This window comes from Cnephaeus nilssonii, assembly GCF_951640355.1.
Source record: "Cnephaeus nilssonii genome assembly, chromosome: 18".
Taxonomy (NCBI): domain Eukaryota; kingdom Metazoa; phylum Chordata; class Mammalia; order Chiroptera; family Vespertilionidae; genus Cnephaeus; species Cnephaeus nilssonii.
Genome location: NC_137089.1, coordinates 28,407,836 through 28,419,905, shown reverse-complemented (window position 1 = coordinate 28,419,905; position 12,070 = coordinate 28,407,836). Strand labels below are relative to the sequence as shown.

Here is a 12,070-nt window from a genome sequence, read left to right as displayed (position 1 = left end):
TTTCATTTTCCATATACATACACACTTGATACAGACATTCTCATGGTATTCCAATCAATCCTGGTTTGAGGAAATGAAAAACTCAAAGGCTTTCCTCTCTCCCTTATGCCTCACTCATCCTCTTCCAACCCATACACCGTACATAAAACCCCAAGGGTAATTTTACATTAACAGGTCCTATTTGTTTAAGATAAGCTCCCACTCAATGCCAAGAACCTGCCTTTGGAAGGGTCAACCAGACTGTGGTTCTCTTCGAAGTGTAGTTCCCCCAAATTCCTCAGGGTCCTACTCGGGTTTGCTCCTCCAGCTTCAAATCCTGTCCTCTATCCATGAGGACCTGTGACCCTTCAGGGCATCTATGGCCACTTCCCATGGACGGCCCTGCCCAGAGCCTGCCTGTGCGCCCTCCCACGGCACCATCGCTGTGCTCCTTGCAGTTTGTGTTTTGTTGGACAGACTGGATTCCTGTGCCCCCTTACTAGCCTCACAACTTTGGGCAAGTTCCCCAATCCCTCTGAGCCTCAGTCTCCTCATCTGCACGGTGAAGACAATCATAATGAAAGTTTTACTGGGTTTCCTGTGCAGATTCAATGAGATAATATAACTCCAACACTTAGCATAGTAAGCCCATGATAGATGTCAGCTATTATTATCATTGTGTGCACGGTACCATGGGAACCTAGAATCCCAGATAGCAATTACTTACCACTTACCACGTATCCGCTCTTTTGAGTATCTGAATAACTGGGTTAGTGCTTTTTTTAAATGTTTATTTCATTTTTTAAAAACTTCATGACAACAGTTAGGCTGTCATATAGATACTGTTATTGTCTCCGATTTATTGATGAGAGAACTGAGGCACAGAGAGGTTAAGTAACTTACCCAAGGGCACACAGCTAATAGATCACCATGACTCCGCTCTCCCCACTGTATTATAGTTATTCAACCATCTCTCCCATTGGGGATCTGGGATACGTAATCAATTTGTGCCTTTCCAGTACTTAGCACACAGTCAGACGATCATACTGGTGGAGACTGCCACAGAACATTCTGTCCTCCCCTGGTCTTTTCTCTCTCAACATTGATCCCCCTGAGGGCAGAGGCCTGGGTCCCTGGGTATCTGTACCTGCTTGTTACTGATTCAATCGTGGGGGACCAGATGGCACCTAGAAGAGGAAACGAGCTTGTTCTCACACTGGCACACGCGTACCCTGGGCTCTCCACATGCCGTCTCACGATCCAGCTTGATTCAAGACACCAGGAGCAAACAGGCTTTCAGCAGCCTCAGGCGAGCCGCCGAGAAATTAGTAGATCGGTGTACAAAGGAGCCTTTAATAACGCTATCACGCTACCCCGTCCTCGAGGAGCTTGTTGTGACATTCTGCATTAAAGGAGAGTGACAACCCTCCATTGCTGCGCATGACGGAGGCCGGGCATCAGGTTGGCTCCCAGCCCCCAGGACACGTGCGTTTCCTGGCGGTGATGGCACTCAGGGATCAGGGGCACTGATGGCTTCATGCAAAAGTGTCCTCGCAGACCCTCTGCAGTGTGGTTGCTCTTCTGCTCGCCTGTCGGGAGCATAATTTTCACTAAATATTAAGGGAACTGTTTGTGAAAAGAATGTCGTCATGGTAACTGGGGGGTGGTGGTGGTGGTGCTGAAATAGCCTGGTGCTGCCCAAATTGCAGCATATTAATCAAGTGCCGGGTGCTCTTTCATGAGCTTCCCCGTGGCCTTCAATTTGGAGGACCCAGGGACTGGAGTTTGCCCCAGTTGTCACTGTCAAGGACGAGGGTTCTCATGCGTTCCCGGGGTTGTGTAGGGTGGGTGGGTGGATGGATGGATCAATACTGGAACTAAAATTTTAGATGTCCACATCTCAGAGCTCTTTCTGACAGCTTCTCCATTTTTTATTTTCCCTTTTACGGTGGAAAAACATTTTTGCCAGAGAATTGGGGGAAAGAGGTTAGGAAAGTAGCCGGGGGAAGGCATGGCCAAAGATTTCTTTGCCTGAAAGGAGAGGTGATGACCACAATAGAGAGGAAAAGTAGCAGAGTGTAGAGTCGGATGGCCTGGGCTGACATCCCAGCTCCACATCCTCTCACTGTGTAATTGCGAGCCAATGACCTTCTGCCCTGAGCAACTTCTGTTTCCCTATGCGTCCCAGGGGTTGAGACCCGGGCGTACTTCAGAGGGCTGTTGAGGGGATTAAGGAGATAAAGCTCTCACCTCAGTGCTTGTCCAGAGTAAATGCTCAATGAAATCTGCTCACCACCTCTACCCCTTCCTTCATGGCTGCTGCCACCATAACTGTTAAGAAAGGCACCACTGAGGGAGGCCCCACCGGGCTCTCAGGTCGAAAGGTCTAATCAGGCCCTGACCAGCCACTGCAGGATCCAAACCCAGGGCTAGTGACTCAGCTGCTGGTGTTCTTTCTGAGGTCGGCTAACTGTTTCTATAAAGGACCAGATAGTAAATATTTTAGGCTTGGCAGGTCATATGCAATCTCTGTCACATACTAGTATTGTTCTTTATCCTTTTTAAAAAACAAAACAAAAACACAACCCTTTAAAAATATAAAACCATTCTTAGTTCACAGGCTGCTTAGAGATGGGCATAGTTGGTGGGTCCCTGCCATCTGCAAAGCAAAGTAAAAGGAGATGCATGTATGGGTTTTTGTCCCACTAAAAGTGGGTTGATGTGACACATACAAAAGAAAAGCTTGGGTCCAGGAATTTGTTTTCCTAAAGCAATCCTGAGAAAAAAGGACAAAGCCAGATGTATCCCACTCCCCAACTTCAAACTATACTACAAAGCTATAGTAATCAAAACAGCATGGAACAGGCAAAAAAACAGACACACAGGCCAATGGAACAGAATAGAGAGCTGAGAAATAAACCACACATACTACATCGACAACATTTTACAATGAAGGAGCCAACAATATAATGGAGAAAGGAGAGTCTCTTCAACGAATGGCGTTGGGAAGACTGGACAGCCATATGCAAAGGAATGGAACTATTTTCCACCGTACATAAAAATTAGCTCAGCATGAATTAAAGACTTGAATGCAAGACCTGAAGTAATAAAAAAAATCATAGAAGAAAACACAGGAAGCCTCTAGAAGCTGGAAATTGAGGAAACGAAGTCCCCTGGGAGTCCCCAGAAAGGAAAGCATCTTGTTGACACCTTGATTTTAGCTCAGTGAGACCCATCTCAGACTTCCGACCTCCAGAACTATCAGATAATAAATCTGTATGGTTTAAGCAACTAAGTCTTTTTTTTTTTTTAATCCTCACCCAAGGATATTTTTTCCATTGCTTTTTAGAGAGTGGAAGGAAGGGAGGAAGGAAGAGAGAGAGAAACATCAATGTGAGAGAGACACATTGATTGGCTGCCTCCTGCACGAGCTCAGACTGGGGCCCTAACCCCCACGTCATTCAAGGGTCATCTGAATACTGTTTATGGTACCAGCAGCCTCACCAGCCTTGGGAGGGCCACCTGCAGCAAAGGCATCCCCAGGCTGGAGGACGAGGGGCCTTCTCTGCCTGTCCACTCTGATGCTGCTAAACCATAGCCCTTGGCTGAGGGGTGGACATGTGACCAGAATCTCTCAATTCCTGGGCATTTGCTAGGATGACTATGGAAGTGGGGGGAGGGGGGGGGGACGACGACACAGAGTGAAGGGATCGTGCCCGAGTGAAGCCCACACAGAAGAAAGCTGAGTGGAGAGATGGAGAGAAACGACGCCTGCTGCCACTGTTTAGATCCAGCCGGGCTCCAAGCCAGACCAACTCAGACTTTTCCGTTACACAAACTGCCTTTTGGTTTTACACTTCCGAAAAATGTGAAGTAGACATCTATCTTGTAACCCAAAGTCTGACCAATACAATCCAATACCCACTCACGTCTTGTTGCCCACTGGACCCAGGTGTTACCTTTCCTTGGCCAATAAACCCTGGGCTCTGAGATAGCCTGGGAGGGGGTTTAGGGCAAGGCACGTCGGGCAAAGGTTCAGCTGGACAGTAGGAGGAGTGGGATGTCCTCTGTCACTTCTCTCTTCATTTCTCCTGTTCATCTCAGATACGTTGAGTCCGCTATGGCTCCGGGAGAAGGGAGCAAAGAGCCCCTCCTGTGCTATGGAATGGAGTGTGGCTGGAAAGAGGTCCCTGCAGATCTGTGCAAGACCCAAATGCCCACAGTGGGGTCTCCAGGTCTAGTCCATCAGGGTTGCGCGAATGCCGGACTCATGATACCTGGGATGGCTGTACCTCGGTTTCCTGATTGAGCTACTTCTTCTGGTCCCACCTCTTATGGGTTTCCCAGGGCTCTGTCCTCTGGCTCTGAGCTGTCCCTGGGAGAGAACGCTGTCACTCCATGGCCCGCCCCTCTCCTCCACCAGCTGTCCGTCCATCTCCATTCTTTCCTAATAGGCCTGAGTGACGTGGCACAGGCCCTTAGTAAGGGTGACGCCTGCCCACATTGATTTTTCAAAGGACAGGAATAAGGGCTAATATTTATTGGGCACTTTCTGCCACATAAACTGGCCCGGGGCCAAGCAGCTTGACATGAATTAATTCCTCGAACCCTCACAGCCGCCTGATGTGGTAGGCACTATCATTGTACAGACAGGAGACTAGCACAGAGAGGTCGGCCACTTGCCTAAGGCCCCACCCACAGCTAGTGGAAGAGACAAGATCTGAACCTGGGCAGTCTAGTTTCAGGGACTCTCTTCTTAACACACATGTCACATCCATGAGCTGCCTCCTCATCACGTTCCCTTCCAGTCATTCACCAGTCACTTACTGAGCACCTACTAATTGCCAGGTCCTGTGAATTAAGGACATGGCCCCTGTCTTCAAAGCCCAGCTGCTTGAAGATTTGCCAAGGAAGCACCAAGTCAGGACTCAAATGCTCTGTTCAGCCCTCCCCTCCCCCTCCTGCCTCCCGCCATCCACCTCCCCACCCCCAATCCTCCTGCTCAGGACTCTGCTGAAAGTCCCGCCCATGTGCAACGAATGTCAAACTCCACCCGCATCCAGGCTGTCAGTTTCTTAAAGAAAAAACGCCATCTCTGGCCTCCCTCGGCACACTGCCTTCAGGGTCCTTGCTAAATATTTACTGCTGCTGCCAACCCAGGCCCAGGGGAACAAGGCCCAGTCACAAAGCACAAAGGAAGTGGGGGGGGGGGGGGTGCTCGCCATTCAGACCCTCCCGTTGGCATGGGTGTCCCTCTTGCACGATTTCCCCAGCTGGGTCAGGGGCGCAGTTCTCAGGCGCAGTGGCCCCAGCCTTGGTGACTCGAGTTTGTGGTACTGGTCCTACCAAAGAGCCCCAACTCCCCTGGGGCAGCCACAGCCAGTGCCCTCCCACAGCGTTCCCAATGCCGTTCCTTCTGGTCTGCGTGGGCTGGATCCTGGGCCCAACCTCCCAACAAGCTGGTAAATCTCTTCCGGGGTCCTTCCCAGAGGCCCTGGTCAAAACCCCCATCATGCTTGGAGAGATGCCCACCGCATCACAGACAAAGCTGCTTGGGGTCACACCTGTGATGGGCGCAGCCGTCTGGCTTTTTGGCTCAGAGACACCTGGCCAATGAACAGCACATTTTAGGAGAGACCCGAGGGTCGCCTCATCCAGCAGCATCTGAACACTTGAACAGCAGAACTCTGCCGCACAGAACAGGCGGTGCCGAGAGAGGGTGCGCGTGAGCTCACAAGCTCGCCTCCTCCACGCTCCCTAAGCCCTCTCCCTCATCCTCCCCCCACCCCTCCCCGGGTTTCCAGGTCATCACGGGACAGAGTCTGTAAAAACACAGCCCTACTCAAAACCGCTCCTCACTTCAACACTTCCCGTCGGTGCTTCTCCAACCTGCGCTTGGACTCTGCCAGCGACAGGGAACTCACTCCATACACTGGGCGCCTCCTTCACCTGTGCACGCCTCCTTTGCTAGGGAATTTTCCCCAGGTTAAGCCGACAGCTATCCACCTTCCCCCTGACAGTGACAGCCCTTAAACATGCGAAGGTGGCTCCTCGCCTCTCTGTAGTCCTGCCTCCTCAGAGCTGTGGTTTACAAACCGGTGTGAGCCAGCTGGCTCCCTCTCTGTTCTAAGCATGTCTTCCGAGCCCCGGTCAGACGCTCCCTGGAAACAGTTCCACGCATGTGCCCTCTGGAGGGTGCGTCTGAGCTGCTGTGGTCCCAGCAGGGAGGACGGCCCGGCCACCTGCAGGCTCCGCTTGCCGCTGGGGAGGGCCTGGCGGGACCCAGTGGTTGCACGGGGCTCGCACCTGGATGCCCCGCACGGTGCCGTGTGCAGGTGTATCCGGAGGGAAACGCGTTCCGCGCTGCCCCTGCTCCTCCCATTCACCCTGCCCTTCTTGACATGCAGCCGACGCCCCGACCTCCGCCGGACACGCAGTCACTCACCTGCCCCGTATCGCTTACATCCTGGGAATCTTTTTACACTTTGACTCTGCGGCCAGTCAGTGCGTCAAGACCTACAAAGAAGAGAAACTCAATGTTAAAGGCAGGGCAGAGCCACTGGGTGTCCCATCTCTTTTCTGGCAGGACAGTGCCATTGCGGGTGGGGGCGGGGGAGGGGGGGGCTGGGATGGAGACGGGGACAATAAGGAAATGGTGAGGATGGAGCTGCTCAGTAAACCAAGCTTAAAACCCCTGGGCTTTGTGGCGATGCTGAAAGGACAAAAAGACCCTCACCCGGTGAGTCAGCAGCTTCTGAGAAGCGGCCTCTGGGAAGAGCCAAAGGCCCAGCAAGGGGTGCGTGGGAGGTGTCTCTTGAACCTCACTCGGCGTCTCTTGAGGGCTTGGGTGTCTCGTCCTCACAGCCCAGAGCCCTTTGGGGCTTTATTTCAGATGAGGGTGAGGGGGCAAGCCCTGGGCGCAGGCCTCAAGTCCCAAAGAGGCTGCAGGTCTTCAAACAAAAGGCCCAAATGTGTATTTCTACCCTGGGAGGCCCCAGCCAAGCGAACCCTGTGTGCTCTGAAAACTCCCCGGGAGAGCCGGAGCCGGAGGAGGAAGGCGTGTGCCGCTCGCTCGGAGGATGCGCTCCCCGCCTGGCAAGTTGAGGCCTGAGCCCCAGAGGTCCTGCAGGGGCAGAGGCCCGCCTGCAGCGCACGTGTGCTCGGGAGCAGGGGTGCAGGTGAGCGGGGGGCAGGTGAGCTGCGGGGAGCCGGTCTTCTCACTCCCCACACCCAGCCCGTACTTAGAGCAAAACTTGTTTTTTCTTGTTGCCCTAAGAATGCAGAGGTGAGCAGAGGTTTCTCCAGTCATCTACCCCTTTGAGTTGGGGGCGGGGAGGGGGGTGGGAATCACCTCAATGGCAAGAACTTCTGTTGACTGAGTAGCTCACCACGCGCCAGGCGCTCTACATCTGATGTGTATTAGTGCCCTTGCTGTGCGGGTCAATTCGCATCACCCAGGAGCTTGTTGGAGAGGCAGGTTCTCAGCCCTGCGGAATCGGAGCCTGCTTCTTCACAAGCTGCTCAGGTGATTCCTGGGCACGTTAACGTCAGAGAGGGCTCATTTCTTCTCTTAATCACGGAAGGAGGGAACTCAGGCAGTGAGTCAGGAAGTGGAGGCCGTTCCCCCGGCGAGGAAATGGGCTGAAAGAAGCCAGAACGTGGCCACTGTGGTTTTAGCGCTGGTAAGACGTAGAGCCCGTTCAAACCCAAGTGCATGTGATTCCCAAGCCGGTGTCCCTCTGTCCGCACTGTTGAGGGGAAGTAAAATGAGAGGGTGAAGGGGCAGGCAGGCCTGGCGTGGGGGGAGTGGCCGTGGGAAGGACACTCAGCCAGGGGTGGGTGGGTGGTCTCAGGCCCTGGAGAGGGAGGGTCTAGGGTGTCCTAGAGGGAACTCAGAGGGGGGGGGGGGCACTGGATACTGGAGGCAGGGTTCCCTCCTCCTCACTTTTGTCAAAGGCCAGACAGAAGTTCTGGGTCTCCTTCCTGCAGGGAAATTCAAGCTTCTGCATTTGATCCCAGTGATGAATTTACCTCGAGTCCAAGGAGTTTAGCTCTCTTGCCCACTGCCCTTAGAACTGACCGTCCAGGGGGAGAAAGCACTCCAGGAGACAAGCAAACCTGAATGTTCTAGGCACTGACTTGACAATACTCTGCGAACCTTTTATAGTCCAGGAAGAGCTTTTCATCCACGAGCTAATCGGCTCCTTAAAAGGACTTGGGGAACGTCACTAGTACTATTTGCCGTTGAGAAAACTGAGGCACAGAGAGGTTAAGTGGTTTTCCTGCGGTCACACAGCTTTGGGGCAGGCTGGAGTTGAGGTCCTCTGTCTCCAAGCCCAGAGTTGTGAGCTCAGCTGCTCCTGGTGGGGAAAGAGATCTCATCACAGGTCCATGGTGCCCTCGTTCAGTGTCACCCAACGATACAGTCTTGCTCCACATTGTAGACTGAGTTTACTGAACCGACTCATGGACCAAGAGGAAAGCGGCCCACAGCCCACATGGGGGGGTGTGACTGGTGCCTTTCTGGATGTAAACTGGCCAGCAGGCATTCTTGGTTTACCTGAGTCATGGGTTATACTACATACGGTGTGTCCTACTGCACTTGCTTCCACAGGACAGAGGAGTGCACATAAGGTATACGGGGGAAAGGTGTCAATAAAATGTGGAGGTTGCACTGGTTCATAGGCATCACCAAGTGACAACAGCTGGAAGCAAAATACAGCAAGCGACAGAGGACTCCTCACTGCAGACACCCGCTTGCTCCACGCTTCTCCACCTGCTCTGTCTCGGAAGCTCTCAGTTCTCCCCGATTTTTGAGCAAAGCCCCTGGGCTGGCTCATGCCTCCCTGTACATTTTGGCAAAGCCTGCAACTGCTCTCCCTCCTGAACTTCCAGAGGGATGCCTGTCCCCTTCTGCCTCTATGGCACGCAGCCTCAACCCTGCTTGAGTCCCTCTACCAACATCCCCTTTTGGTTTTGAAATCATAGCCCTATGGTTACTCAGGTCATAAATTACTGTGTTGCTGTGTTTTCTTTTTAATTCAAATTTTAGCATGCCCTTTGAACTGTGCCAATACCATCACTAGGACTGTGCTTCATTAGACTGTTGCATGAATTGTGAGGCTCTGCTGCACCCCAATTGCCCCCCAAAGTGCTACGATTTTTCCATTTTTCTGAATGCAAGTTTCTACAGGAATGCATTGGCATTTTATAGTATAGGAAATGCTTACACAATGGAAATGTTATTATCAGTACTAATCCTATCTAATAAAGAGGGGATATGCAAATTGACCGTCATGCCATCACAAAGATGGTGGCGCCTAGTCCCCTCAGTCCCGCCGGAGTCCCCCAGTCCTTTCAGCCCTGCTGGTGGGGGGAGAGGGGGAGTCTGGCAGGCATGCAGTGTGGTCGGACCCGCCCTAACCTCCCAGCCACCCAGGGCCGCCCGAGGCTCAGGTAACCAGGGCCAGCCGAGGCTTGCGCTGCCGGCAGTGGCAGCAACAGAGGTGTGATGGGGGCGGTGCCTTCTCCTGATCGCCGGTCACCTCCCACCCTTGAGGGCTCCCTTGAGGGGATAGGCCGGGCTGAGGGACTCCCTTCCAGTGCATGAATTTTCATGCGCCGGGCCTCTAGTAACTATATAATAATGTATAATATATACAGTTATTAAATATTAAACATGCTAATAGTGTTAAATATTAAATACTATATTACATATTTGATTAACAATCATTTGAGTACCCATATGTACCTGACTCTGTGCTAAGCACCAGATAGACATAAATAAAGAAGACCCAGTCCCTACCCTTAGGAGTTCATGGCATGAAAAAGGAGAAAGACAAGTAATAGACTGAGTGTGAGACAGGACAATGTATACAGAGGGGGTACAGGTGGAAGCAGCTAACAGATGCCTCGTCTGTCTCAGGATGATGACCACACTCCTTACCCCGGGGCCTCCGAGCCCTGCAAGATTGGGCCCCTGCTCATCTCTCTCCACCTCACCTTGCCCTGCTGTGTTCTAGGCTCACCATGTGCTAAGTTTCTTGAACCCACTGTGCAGCTCTGTTGTCCTACTCCCTCTCTCAATGCTCTGTCCTCCCTCTTCCTCTAATTAACCCTGATTTACCCTGTAGGACTGAGGGAGATAACATATAAAGTGCTTAGAAACATGTAAGCAGGTATGCTACTTACTATTATCTATACTAATAAAAGCCTAGGTGGTCCTCGCACCCTCACGTGACAGCCTCACTGTCATCAAAAGATGGCCGCCACAAGATGGCTACCCTCACATTGTTACAAAGATGGCCGCCACAAGATGGCCGGCAGGAGAGGGCAGCTGTGGGCAATCAGGCCGCCAGGGGAGGGCAGTTGGGGGCAACCAGGCCAGCAGTGGAGTGCAGTTGGGGGTGACCGGGCCAGCAGGGGAGGGTAGTTCGGGGCAACCGGGCCAGCAGGGGAGCAGTTAGGCATCAATCAAGCTGGCAGGGGAGCAGTTAGGGGGCGATCAGGCTGGCAGGCAGAAGCAGTTAGGGCCTAATCTGTGGGATTGGGCCTAAACCGGCCGTCGGACATCTCCCAGAGTTCCCAGATTGGAGAGGGTGCAGGCTGGGCTGAGGGACTCTCTCCCCCCATGCACATATTTTGTACACTGGGCCACTAGTTATTGATAATACTTAACTACCCTCAATTGACTATGTGCTTCTTCTTGAGCACAGAGACGTGGAGTGACTTGGCCAGTGTGAATTAGTCTCAGAGCTGGGGCGTCCCATTGAGTTGATTCTATTTCTCCATTTACCCTCGAACCCAGCACCATCCATTAGACCCTTGATCCTAACCAGCATGGGGGAAAGGGTACTGGTCTTGGAGACGGGATGTCTGAGGTGAGTGTGGTCCTGGTCCTCTGGCACCTTCTGTGCCCGCACACTGATCACTTCTCTCCTTGGGACCTGGGTTTCCTCATCAGCCAAGTGGGGTTCTGAACAGAACCTGCCTCCTTGGGCTGCGTGAGGGGCCAGTGTCATGGTGCCCAGCACAGTTCCGCACGTGGAAAACAGCAGCCCTCGTGATGAGTGTTACCAATGAATCACAGGACACTTCAGTGCCCTTCCAGCTCTCAATGTGCACACATTTCCCGTCTTCCTGGCTCAGGACCCCTGGTCCCCAGAAAGTGCTGGGCATATGGAGCAAAATCCCAGTAGGATTCTCCCTACAGGCCCCCTTATTCCCTTTGAGCCCATGTTAAGCTCATCAAATTTCTAGACAGTTTATTCCATTCCATGTTCATTCAGCAAACATTTCTCAGATGACTAAGAAACTCAGGGTTTGGTAAGCATGTCACTGTGTCCTGGGTGATGTCCTCACACTGACGTGAGAGCAATTGTGGAGTACGGGGAGGGAGCGACGGGCTCTGGGTCCAGACTGGACAAAGGAGAGGAAGGTCAAGTAAAAGAAGGTGAAAAGCTAAAAGCCACTCTGGGGAGCCATCATTCTGCAATCTGAAAGTGTAGTCTTACGCTGCCCGTCTTTGCTCCAGAAAATGTTTTACCTTAGTCACCAACAGCAGCCAGAAAAAAATCACTAACATTAAAAAAAAAAAATCACTAATGAATGACTAACACAATGGCCACCACTTCCTGAGTGCTCGCTCTGTGCCAGGCATTGAATGGGGTCCCTCTGTCTTATCTTTCTTTCTCACATCAACTCTAAGGAGCAGGTATTCATATACCCATTTTACAGATGGCAAGCCTGTTACTTGGAGTGATCGAATAAACTGGCCAGTGTCAGAGGAGTAGAAAGTCCAACACTAAGGTTAGAACTCTGGCCTGATCAAGTATAGCCTTTCCATTCTTCCCGGACACGGCTTCTGAAACCCTGGCTTCAGGACTGGAGTGGCTGGAAAATGGGGCCATCTCTCCCACCAACCCCACCTACTCTTCCACTAAGACTCCCAAAGTGTACGAGGAGGCTGAGTTTATAACCTCCCCGGGGTGTGTGGGTTCAGCCTGATGTCTTGAATGAGAACACCGAATTCTACTCTAGAATTGATCTGAATTTATTTCCAAACATTGCCCGCTCAGAATTGTCAAGTACA

The 12,070-nt window shown here is 52.1% G+C and overlaps 1 protein-coding gene across 4 annotated transcripts in view; it reads right to left on the bottom strand.

Moving 5' to 3' along the window:
• Positions 1-12,070, bottom strand: part of ZHX2 (zinc fingers and homeoboxes 2) — a 127,083-nt gene that overhangs the window by 45,982 nt on the left and 69,031 nt on the right. For 3 of the 4 annotated variants that reach the window (XM_079796561.1, XM_079796562.1, XM_079796563.1), the window contains exon 2: positions 6,425-6,495. The gene's annotated coding sequence lies outside the window, so the exon portion shown is untranslated. Of the gene's footprint in view, positions 1-6,424; positions 6,496-7,367; positions 7,960-12,070 lie in introns of those variants that run through there. The other variant, XM_079796564.1, reaches the window with a different exon arrangement.